Source organism: Suricata suricatta, chromosome 16 (assembly GCF_006229205.1).
Source record: "Suricata suricatta isolate VVHF042 chromosome 16, meerkat_22Aug2017_6uvM2_HiC, whole genome shotgun sequence".
NCBI lineage: Eukaryota > Metazoa > Chordata > Mammalia > Carnivora > Herpestidae > Suricata > Suricata suricatta.
The window spans coordinates 33,156,379-33,168,307 of NC_043715.1; positions in this window are offsets into that span (position 1 = coordinate 33,156,379).

An 11,929-nucleotide genomic window follows, 5' to 3' on the forward strand; every position below is an offset into this window, starting at 1 on the left:
GGGGGTGCAAGCCCTGAGCTGTTAGGTCCCCTGTTTTTTTGAGAGAAGGATAGAATGTGAATTATGGTGTGAATGTAGCCAAGTTTCCAAAAGTGAGCCATCAGTTTTCAACTTTTGGTCTAACACTATGCTGAGCTAGAGAAAGGTAGAAATCCAGAAGGAGAGGCATGAAGATGTCTGATTTACTCCCCTTTACTGTTTTGAGGAGGCCGGATCCCTCAAAGACTAGGCTGGCTGCCTTCAGCACAGACTATATATCTCTCTTGCCCCTGGCGGCACCCCAGATTTCAGCAGGAACTTCTCAGAGTCCTTCTCCCAGAAGGGTGGTTGAATAGAACATCTGTGTGCCCAGCACTTGACCCCTATGTTAGCACTGCTTATACAGCCACACCTTGAACACGAACGAGATGCAGCACAGACACGAACATATATAAATCATGCCAGAGGGCAGGGCAGGAGGATGGGGGGCACTGCCAGGATTTCAGCATTTCCTGATCATGTCCATCTAGTTCAGTGGAGCCACATCTTAAGCGCATTTCTCTTATGTTAAGGAAAACATCCACACTTTGTATAGAAAAACATTTAAAAAAGAAAAAAAAATGGTGCCCTTTGAATGGTTCCAGTGAATCCACTCAGGAGCTCATGACGCCGCAATGAGCGATGTGTGGAGCTCAGTCATCTCTGTGCCTGTTGTCTCATCTCTAATCTACTAAGTGTTCATATACATGGGCTGTGGGGTGCATGTGTCCACTTTGTGCTAATCTGCACACGACATCAAACCCCGAACTTAACTGGTCACATAGGCCCTGTCAGAGAGTAATTTGGACTTAATTTGATTTTCATTTTTGTCTTTAGATCCCAATATCTATTGAGAGAACCTAACCCTGAACTTAGGAGCTAAGTTTAGAAATGTTTTATCATCTAGAGATGACACAGACATACAATAGCATACTCTCACGTTGCTTGTGATGGAAAGTGTGTGTTGAGCCAGAGAGAAAGGGACAGAGGTTCAGCTGGGGCACTGGGTGGTGGCTGTGAGGTTCACAGAGCCGGGTGCTGCAGTTCCCTACATGATCTTGGTAGGTTGCATTAAAATCAGGACTTTGAGCATCACCCATCAAGTGTGTCAATGTGAGATTACAAAACAAAGATCAGTCCCTCTATCTCTCTGACTTTTATGCTTTTTCTCTCCTTCTCTTGAAAAATAAACTAGTTACAGATGAGCTGAAGGCCACTCCTTCTAATCTCTCCTGCCTCCTTCCCTTCCCTTCCAAGAGCTCTGTATTCTTTTCTTGCATATTTTTAATACTTCACTCATTTATACTAACACACACTACTGCTGTATGTGTGCTTGGGCTCAGGTAATGGAGACCCTCTGCAGCTGGCTCATTGTTAACGCCTCTTTGTCCTCCTGTGAGGCAATCTTGCTAGATTCTCTGAGTGCACGTGGAGTCTTGTGTCTCCCAGGATGACATAAGGATGCCCCAGCGCTCAGCAGGCTCTCCTCTTATCCGGACCTGCCCAGCACCAACCACTCACTCTCTGCTCTCTCGCTGCTCTGTGCTGGTCTTGTCCCCCTGCTGCACCAGAACCTCTCTGAGGGTCACTCATCTTTCAGCTCCTGTCACCCAGCCTGCCTTCCACACAATACCCACTTGGAGCGGAAGGAGCTGTGTAATATTTGTATTATTCAGTGTTCTGTGGGAGGTAAAGGCCTGTGGTAGGAGGTATATATTCTCTCCCTCACTGGCCCTGGTGATGTGCCTTGGTGGATCTGAAGGTTTTGTCCCTTATCAGCCTTAGGAGGGCCCAAGAGAAAGTCAGAGATATCCCCTTGAAATAACCACATCAACTCTACAGGAAGAGGACAGTGGACTAATTGGTACATTTTATCCTAACTTACAGCTTAATCACACATTTGGGGGGATTTTAGAACAAGGGCCAGCCAGTTTGGCTGAGATATTCTTGTCTCTTTGTGCAGATGTTTCCAAAGTTGGTGTTTCTCAAAACTTATTGCATTTCATAATCACTCGAGGAGCATGGTAATCCGGAGGTTCCTGGGGCCACATGTAGAGACTCTGATTCGGTGGCAAGAGGAAGTCCTCCCTCAATATCCCATTGGTCACTCTTTCTTGCATCCAAAATCAATTTTTCAGGGGCAAGTTGATTTAACTCAGTGTTTCCCAAACACGTCTCACCACCAGGCCCAACCAGGAGGGCTGATAAAAAATTTCAGGTAGCCCAGTCCCCAGATCTCCAAAAAGAAGTCCTCATGCTTTTATTTTTAAAACAAATATCCCAGAGGATTCTAATCAGCAAAATTTATGAAATGTTGACCTAATGAAAGCAATATATTCCCTCAGTATTTTATTATGAAAAATTTCAAATATATAGCAAAGTTCAAAGAATTTTAAGTGAGCCCACAATCAGGATTCTAGAATGGACATTTTACTATCCTTGTTTTATTGTGTATCTTTCTACCTGTACATTCATCTCTCCATCCAGAATTTTATCTTTGCTTTGAGGGCATTTTAACATAAATTGCAGGCATTGGCTCACTCACCCCTAAATATTGCAGCATGCCTATTATCAACTAAAGTTCAATATTTGTTTACAGTTTTATTTTTCTTTAGAGGTAAGATTTACAGTATGAAATGCACAAATCTTAAAAGTGCCATTGGATGAGTTCTGATAAATGCATACATCCATGTAACCCAGGCCCCTCTCAAGATATGGAACATCTTATTACTTTACAAAGTTCCCTTATAGCCCTTCCCAGATAATCTTTGTTCCTACCCCTCGGAGGCAATGACTTTTCTGGATTTATCCATCATAGCTTTGTCTTAACAGTAACAACCCATTAAAAGAAGCAAAAAAGAAACACCCCCAAAACTTTCTAACAAAATTAGATCTAGAGCCCCCAAGTTTTAAAGGACTAAGGGAGAAATGCTGGAGTCAAAGCTGTCTGGGAGTGCCAAGTCCTGAGCCTGGGTCTCTATGCTGTCCTGCTAAGCATCCTCCGAGGTATCTCTCTGGTACCTTGGCACTCCCAGAAACACCTCTTGCAACTGGCACCCTGAAACCCTTCTGTGCCAATAGTCTTCCTGTTTTGGTCCTTAGAGAGCTACTTTATTCTGGGGAAATCTTGCTCTTCCTAAGCGCCCCCCCCGCCCCGAAAAAAGATTCTAGATTCCTGGCTATAGATTCTTACAGTAATTTTACAAAGAAGAAGAAGATAACTAGTTTCAGTAATTCTATTTGTGTGTGTGTGTGTGTGTGTGTGTGTGTGTGTGTGTGTGTCAGGGGGAAAGTTTCTGGTTCATATTTTGGCACATGGCAACACAGTTTCATTTCACAATTCTCAATAAAGCTACCTGAACTCTGATTGTATCAGCAACCTCCAGCTACTTCCCTAACACACTCCCTGTAATATAAGCCTGTAATTTTCAGCGTGCAGCAGGAGCAGGCTTTATGGGCTGGGAGACGCAGCAGAGTCTCATCTCACAATCTGGTTGCCACAGGCTAATTGTGTGGAACAGAGCTAACCCTCAAAATGTCAGAGAGAAGGAGAGAGGAGTACCACCACCACCCCACCACCCCATCACAACTGTCCCTTTGGATGAGAGAAGTGAGTGGTATCTGGGCCCTTCGGGCCACAAGCCATCTACCAAGGCTTTCTGGCCTAACTGCTCAGCTCTCATTTCACCTTCCCAGGCTCCCTGAGAAATCAATTGCTCACCCACAGGATCCTGGGGAGTGTCACTGACTCCCTGACCTTCCTTCTCTTGGTCTTGGTTTTACATTTTCACAGCTCTTCTTAAGGTGTGTATCTAACATTAATATACAAAGCAGGTTCTCTGTGATTGTTTGCTGAATTGTTGCATAAGAGACTGGATGCATCATGACCTCATCGCCACATATTCATCCCCAGCCCCATGCCAGATGGCTGTCATCCATTGTAGGCAGCCAGTTATTGCTTCCAGAGCTGCAGCCGGGACTCTCCTGACCTTAACAGTGAAACAGGGGTTTTAATCAGCCACAGTAGAAGTCATAACCGACCCAAGCACCTTGGCTGTACATTTTTGGACAGTGGTGCTACTAGTAAATGAGGACATCTGGGAAGAACAATAAATGTATCAAAGCATACTCTTCTGGTATGAAGAGTCTTTTGTTAGCTTGTAGTTCGGGCTGTGCTTGATTAAGATTATCCATCCATAGAAGTCTTGACTGAGCCTAAATCCCTGATATGAAATTTAATTGCATGTGCTATGATTTGAACACAGTTAGAAGATAGAAGACTCGGTTCACAGATGCCTGAGTACAAGAATTTTATTTGCTTTGAACTCTGAGCTCCCATCCTACCAGGTCAGGGGAGAAGTTAATCTCAGCTACAAAAAGCATTATTCCTACACCCCAGATTTTGCTGAGCTCCTTGCGCTTTAGTCATTGAGGTAGTCATCAGTGTTATTTGCCAAATATTCTGGTCCTATTTCCCCTTTCTGGACCTTGGTATGATTTCATTTACCAAGCCCCCCTTTGCTGGATGGGTTCTGGCCACTTCTGACTGATGAGTTGTGAGTAGGAGTGATGAGTCTTATCTTTGGCCTTACCAGAACTAGCAGCTTTCTGTACCTCACACTCAGATAGAGCAAAGCAATTTAATAGTGGGAAAGCCTTGGACTTGGATTAAAATTCTTGAATTAAGACCTCCTGTGGGGCCTTGGGCTAATAACTTAACATGCCTGAGTCCTCATTTTCTTACTTACAAAATGGTGCTCAGGATGTTTACTCCATAGGCTGTTTGAGAATTAAGTGGATTCTGTTTTGTAAAACTCATAGGAGAGTGCCTAACATGGAGTTGGGGCTTAATCAATAGGAGTTACCTTTTGTGAGCCAGTTGTAATCTCAAAGTATTTGTCTTCAGATGATTTAGAAGAAGTGTAGGTGGCACTGGGCTCTAGACAGCTAATGTTTCCCTCAAAGTCTGCCAGGTTCTACTGCAGAGTCATGTCAGAACACAGAACCAAGTAAGACATTTACTGGAAAAGAAGCAGGCAGCTTCTGGAAACGTGCTGGTTCTCTGCGTCAGGTTGCTATTTCAATGGACTGTTAAATGTCAGGTGAGTGTTTTCCTCCTGTTTTTTGACCTCACCAGGATCATCGCTCTGTGATCCCAGGTAGAAGGGGTTGGCAATCTTGATTCACTTGCAGGCTACACTCTGTGACTTGAAGGAGAGGATGTTAATTAGATCTTTGCACTCAGACAGCATCAAATCTCTAGACCTGTAGGTTTGTATGGGTTATATTCTTAAGAATGTGTATGTATGTATTCATTCAAAGATATTTATCTAAGACCTTATAATGCATCAGGCACTGTTCTAGAATCAAGAGATACAAGGATAAACAAAAGAGATAAATAACCCTCTCCTCATTAAGTTTACATTCTAGTGGAGGAGACAGACAATAAGCAAGATAAGTGAGTAAAATAAAAAGGACGTTAAATAACAATAAATGCCAGAAAGAAAGACTATAGCAAGGAAGAAGAATAAGGAATGTTGTAATTTAGATGGGGTGGCCTCGGAAGGCATCGTGGGAAGGAGACTTTTGGGCATATCCAGGTATCAATAACTCAGACTGTGAAAATGCCCCTGCTATGCCCCTTCTCAAACTGTCATTCCTGATAAACTAAAAATAATGACCAGGATGTGCATATGACTCGTACTGAGAATAGTCAGGGAAAGAGTGAGTAGAAAAGAAGAACAGCAGGGTAGGAGTGTTGGGTGAAAAGGTCCTGAAAAGTGGGAAAATGCTTATTCATTCAATCGTTCACCAAATACCTATTTATGCCATAATAGGCATTATATATATGAAATGTTTAAAAAATTATAACTAAGTCTTATTGTGGGCCAGACCCCTTCCATGCTGCTGAAGTCCTCACATCAATAGAGTACCTGCTGTCAGGGAGTTTATGATCTAGTTGAGGAAAGGGATCCAGATAAATATTAGTAATAGCAAGCACTTATATAAAGTGCACTGCCTGTCAAGCCCTATTTTAAGGTATATTAAGACATTTAAATCTTACAACAACCTTATGAGATAAGAATGACTATGATTTCTATTTTGCAAGGAGGCAACCAGGAAAGAGCAAGGTTAATTGTCTCAAGTCACACACCCAGCAAGTAGCAAAGGCAGGGATATGAACACAAACAAACTTGTTTAAAAGCCTTTGCTCTTAATTACTATACGGCATGTTTATAAACAAATAAAATGTATGATATGATACAGACTTATAATTGATACAGCAAAACTTATACTTTTTAACATCATGGATACGGAAAGAGATGGAGGTTATCAGACTGTAATAAAGGGTTAAGGACTCAGGTATGGGAAGAAGAAATTCTCCTGTGCTCACTTTTCTGGGACTGGGGCATACCTAGCTTGTCTAGGAAGAAAAGAGTCTGAATGTTGAAGGCTGGCAGAGAGCAGAAGAAAGAAGCAGGAGGGTCCTTGTTCACACATCAACTCTGTCACCCTGTGGGAACTTGAAGTGTGTCAAGGAGGAGCTGTTAACAGTGTTTGTTTCTGGTAAACACCTTTGTTCCTCGAATTGACTATTTTTAAACTTTTCAAGCTGAGCTAACTTCAGGTGTGACATTTCAAAGCAGTTGCCCAGCTTTCTATTAGGTGAATGAGTGGGGAGGGGGATGGAAAGTGAGAACTGGAAAGAATTTATTAGACTTCAGGATATGGTAAGCTGGAGTCTAAGAGTGGCACTTCAGCCATCTGGTATACCTCTACCAAGACTTTCGTGTCAGAGAGTAAGAAAGAGGTGGTTATGAAGGATGGAACATCCTTTATATTTCTTCTTTCCCCAATTTAACAAATATTTATGTGACTGCTGGCTCTGTTTAGATTTGTTCTGGGTCCCTACCCCGCCCCTCTCCCCAAGATGCTTATGGGTGCACTACAGCAATAGTAATTTCTGACATATATTCATTTCCTGAAAATCTTGTTTTTCTGGTCAGTTTTGAGTCTCAAAGCTAACTTTTTAAGACTGTAGTTTGTCAAAAGGAAACATATTTTCTAAGTTCGTAGAGCTGCCCCATTTATAAATCAATAGGGAAGTCTAGTTACTTTGGACTCCAGAGCTTCATTACTGACCATGCTAGAGAAAATTCAGGAGCCAATATAAAGAGAGTGTCCATTAGGAAAGAAGGAAAGAGACCTTTCTGCAGGAGATGATAAAGGAAGGGAAGCAAGAAGTCAGAAGTGGAGGTTCTAGATCACCCCTGTGGGAGAGACTGTGGAGACCTAGGAAAATACTCCCATAAGTTTGGATAACTTCCAGTTCAGAAAAACTTGCTTTTTATTTCTTGGGATTTAGTCTGGAAAATATCCCAAGCTTCTAGGAAAAACTCTTCAGGTTCAACATGGAGCTGGGACAACTTGGTTCTGTATAGTTTGTAGCTCGGACATAACAGGAAATTATGTAAGGAAGGAAGATGACCATCAACCATTTCTGACCATTTCATGGAAAAAGTGGAAAGGTTTCATAGACTTTCAAAGGAGATTGAAGCTGTTAGCTGAGTTGCTCCTTAGATCTTGACTGGAGCTGAGTCACCTCGGACCATGGAAGGTTTGGTTCTTCAGGGCACTATACACTCTACCATCATGACTTCAATGGCCACCTCCAAAAATATCAGACCAGCACCTCCTCCCCCCCCAAAAGCACTGGGTCCTGAAGCTCCTGCTTCAGCATCACTAGGCTGCTACCCCAAAACCTCCTTGAACTCAGTATCATCTTTGAAATACAAGAGCCAGAGAAGGTGAAGAGAAGACAGTCCTGATTAAATATTGAAATCCCTACATGTTTACCTGAGAATGTCATTAGGCCTTTGATACTGATATATCCGTTGGAAAATTTAAATTCCTCATGCCCCATCACCATTCAGTAGGATGGGATTTACAAGAAACCTCACTCAGTTACAAAATATAAAGAACGCTCCATTTTGGCCTATTTGATGTGGCCTCTGACTTGTTGCTCTCACAATTTAGTCTAAGTGAGGGGATCAGACATGAAACAAAAAGCAAGGTAGACAAGGAATTGTAGGTACCAAGTGAGTGGGGGAGACAATGAACATGTTGAAGTTCTTGGGGAAGTGATCCAATAGGAAGTTCCTGTAAGTGGGAGGAAGGTGCCTTGCAACAGGAGGACCTGAGTTGCCTCACGGATGCAGGGTGGGGTTGTGGTCAAATCTACATCCTATCTTGGGGACTCATGACTGGAAGTTGGGCCACTTCTATCTGCCCTGTCTGGCTCATTGGTTCTTGTGAGATTCACGTGATATTGTGGAATCGAAAAGCCATAAAATGAAGATAGCTTAAAAAATTGAAAAAGAGATTCAGATGTGCTCTAAGTGGCTGGCATGCCTCCTGGGGACTTTTCCCCTTTCACATAATTGGGAGATAACTCTCACTGGTAGGTCCCTGTGCTTGGCACAGAATAGAGATCAAATCACAGGCTCTTCCATTGCTCTCTTCTGAAATCCAAGGGCAGAGAACCTTCTTCCTTCTTGAGTCTGGTAAACACTTGACAGGCACATGGTGCCCTTGGAGGAGAAGCAGGTGGTGGGGATGGAGGGTGGAGGTAAAATGAAGAGGCAGCAATACAGGGAAAGTGCAAAGCCTGTGAAGAGCCCTTATGCACCCTACCATGTGCAAGCTGTGAAGAGGGCAGGCTTTTACTGTTCTATTTTAGAGGCTTCTAGGGTCACGTCTTGATGAACAGGATGCTTATTGATGAGAGACTTCTTCATGAAGCATTCACACTCTTGTCTCATGTGATCCTCACACAAACCCTAAGAGATAAACTAAGCAAAACCCGTCATTCCTCAGAACACCTGAGAAGCAAACTAGAACAAAGCTTTCCTTAATAATTCTTTCTACTCATTTTGTAAATCATAAAAATGTCAAAATTTGAGAAGAATACAGAGTATTTTGCTTAACATATGCACAGTCCCCCTCCCCCCAGAATGAGTGAATTTGGTATTTTGTCATATATATTTTAGCTTAAAAATTCATTAAAGGCACATTTGAGTTTGCTTTTTCAAACCTTCATGATTCCATCTTCTCTCCCTCCTCAGAGAGAAAACTATCATGAAGTCTGTGGCTAACTTTGCTTTCCATGTCTGTATCATTTGTGAATTCATAAATGAATTTACAAAAGGTAGGCTGTTACTCTATGTACTTTGAAAATTTCTCATGAATGATAGCATATAGACTATATTATTCTGCAACCTGCTTTTTCCAATCCCCATGTTTAGAGCTCTTTTTGTGTTAGTTCATGTAGTTAGACTGCTATGGGCTGGATTATGTCCTCCCAAAATTAATATGTTGAAGTTCTAACCCCCTAGTACCTCAGAATTTGGCTGTATTTGGAGTTAGGATCTTTGAAGTGATAATTAAGTTAAAAAGAGGTCATTAAGATGAGCGTTAATCAGTATGATGGTGTCCTTATAAGAAGAGGGAATTTGGACACAGACACAGGCAGAAAGATCATGTGAAGAAACAGGGAGTAGACAGCCATCTACATGCCAAGGAGAAAGGCCTGAAGCAGATCCTTCTCTCAAACCCCTCAGAAGAAACCAACTTTGCAGACATCTTGATATCAAACTTTAGCCTCCAGAAGTGTGAGAAATAAATTGCTATTAAGCCACCCAGTTTGTTATGGTAGTTCTAGCAAACTAATATGGACTCCATTCCATAAGGGTATATTAGTGGAGGGCTAGTGGCTATTTATGAACTAGGATGTCACTTCTCCCGGGATTTGTGGATTTTATCTGAGGAATTTACAAAAACCACAATGTTACTGTCTCATTGAGGTACAGTTGTAGATATTGTATATTTGGGGCAAGGCCCAGTGCCCCATAATTATCTCCAGGAAATTGGTCTTCTATAATGATTGCACAGAAGGCCCTAGATTAGAGACTGCTCCATCATTGGCCACATCCCATTAGCCACTGACTTCTAAATTATTTCTAACCTGGGAGTTCTGATCTGCTCTCCCAGAGGCTGGTCTCAGTTCAAGAGATCAACATGAAGAGTAAAGAACACATTTCTAAACATGCTTGTATGACACAAAGCCTGCTCTGCAAGTCCCAAGAAAGCAGAAGACACTGGTCATACATCATGAAGCCAGGCTTGTGACATCATGCATCATTTTTAATAAGGCATTTGTGATGCTTTAGAGAAGGCCCCTGCACCTCTAACACTAGCCTAGAACCCACAGAAAACACCGGGATGGATTCCATCTAGTAAAAGGCCAAGAAAGCCAGGAGGACCTAAAACCTTTTCACATTTGTTCGTAGCAACCTGCAAGGACTGACCTTGTGGCCTTGCTGCAAGGGGATAAAGTAACAACCGATGAGAAAGCTCTTTGCTGCATTGAAGGCAGCTTGTGAAGAAACCAGATTCTGCTTGAAAACTCAACAGTCTTTTGGAGCCCAAAGTATTTAAAATACTCAGAGGAAAAGGAGGTTTTTGGCCTCTTTCTTAAGTATTTTGGAGGATTTGACAATGGTGAAAAATTGGAAACATCATAAATGTCCACAGAAGGAGGTCTTTAAAAGTGAAAATTGTTAGATAAAATAAAGTACAGCACATATATGCCAGTGCAAAGATGATTTTCTAAATAGTGAGTACATTCTAATTCCATTTTTTCTTTTTAAATAATGTATTTATAAAAAAAAGAGACTAAATAGTTGCACAGAAAAACTGTTATCTCTGAGTGGTAGGTTTATAGATGCTTGGGAGCTTTCCTCTTATTTCTCCTTGTGGGACACACACACACACACACACACACACACACACACACACTTCACAAAGAAGAAATTACTTACTCTGGGCTTTAGTCTCTCTCCATATCATGACAGGGAACTACACCAGGTGATCTTTATTTTTTTAACGTTTATTTTTGAGAGAGAGACACACACACATAGCGTGAGAAGGAGACACAGAATCAGAAGCAGGCTTCAGGCTCTGAGCTGTCAGCACAGAGCCCGACCCGGGGCTTGAACCCATAAACCATTAGATCATGACCTAAGCCAAAGTCGGCCATTTAACTGACTGAGCCACCCAGGCGCCCCCACCAGGTGATCTTTAATCTTCTACAAGATGTAACATTCCAGGACTATGATTCTGAAGGATGGGAAATTAGTTGGACATAGGTAAAACATGATTACTGTCTACTTGATTATAAAAAGATATAAACAAAAACAGCTGTTGGAGGACCCTGGCTACCACACCCACATAACCCATGGTCTTTCACGATGCGTCGCTGTTGTAAGGAAAAAAATGATAGCTCACAGTTACTAAATACATGATATGCTTGGCACTCTGCCAAGGACTATTTACATGAATCATTCTCATTACTTTTCATGATAATCCTATGACACAGGTGCTGTCATTGTCCATGTGTTTCAGATGAGGGGGCTGTTTAGAGGGGTCAAGTCAGAGACCAAGCTCAGGAACCAGAAGGGAGCAGAGGGTGGATTTGAACACGTAACTGGAATCCAGCGACCACAGCCTTAATCTTTCTCTCTGCTGCCGCCTAGTGGGGCACTTCCCTCACACCCATAAGGTTCCTGAAAACCTCCACCAAGAGGGACCTAGGAGGCAAATGTCAGCCTCTTGGGTCAATGGCATCAGCAGAGAAAGATGAACTTGAGTCTCACTAGGGCAAATAAAGCTACTCCACAAAACCAAGAGCTGAGTTCGGTGAGAAATGAGGCATGAGCCTTGTCCCTGGGAAAGATCAAAGTCTCAATGCAGACTCAAGGTGACTGTACATGAGTGAAGAATTGCTAGTAACAGAGGACAAATGAGAGAAATAACCTATGCTTCAGTGTGTGCAATTCCTTAAAACCATTAT